Here is a 625-nt window from a genome sequence, read left to right on the forward strand (position 1 = left end):
GACACCTGTTGGCAACAATAATGAAATCTAACAAAGGGTATATTCCAGCGAAGGCTGGAGCGAAAGCGTTTGGAAGGACTGTAAACACGGAAAGGGCACCGCTTTCTGAAAGTGGATACATTTTACTGAAATTATTAGCGATTAAACTAACACCTTTCTTATAGAATAAACGTGTCAGGCTCGAGGAGAGAAGCTCCGCCTCTTCTATAAAAAGTAATAAGTGCTCTAAAACAGAGAGGACGGATAAATGTTGAAAAATGATATCAATAAAAATTTTGTAGTACATTTCCCCTAATACAAAGTGTCAGTGATTTACTCCTTCCCAATACAGGTTTAATTGATTCAAATAGCATTGGTAGTAATTAAAATATGGATTCTGAAGCACAACCGTTAGCTCTCATCACTCACCTATTAAACTTGCCATAGATGCTGTGTTAATTATCTTCCCATATCCTTGATTCAGCATAATGCGGCCTGCAGCCTGTGACAGAAATTAAAGGAAAGACCAGTGACCCCTTTTGTGATTGTGCTAATAATGACATGATAATAAATTAGTCTTCACTTTTCAGAAGAGTTTATGTGCGAACACATTTTTTTTTTTTTTTTTTTTTTTTAAAGGGCTGGA

The 625-nt window shown here is 36.2% G+C and overlaps 1 long non-coding RNA gene across 1 annotated transcript in view; it reads right to left on the minus strand.

The window, feature by feature from the left end:
- Positions 1 to 297: 297 nt before the first annotated feature.
- The window catches only part of LOC109288890, an 8674-nt gene continuing 8346 nt past the window's right edge, over positions 298 to 625 (minus strand). The window contains exon 3 of the long non-coding RNA XR_002095240.1: positions 298 to 481. This is a non-coding gene — a long non-coding RNA (uncharacterized LOC109288890). The remainder of the gene's footprint in view (positions 482 to 625) is intronic.

Source organism: Gavialis gangeticus, unplaced genomic scaffold, assembly GCF_001723915.1.
Source record: "Gavialis gangeticus isolate Ggan-Ray unplaced genomic scaffold, GavGan_comp1, whole genome shotgun sequence".
NCBI lineage: Eukaryota > Metazoa > Chordata > Crocodylia > Gavialidae > Gavialis > Gavialis gangeticus.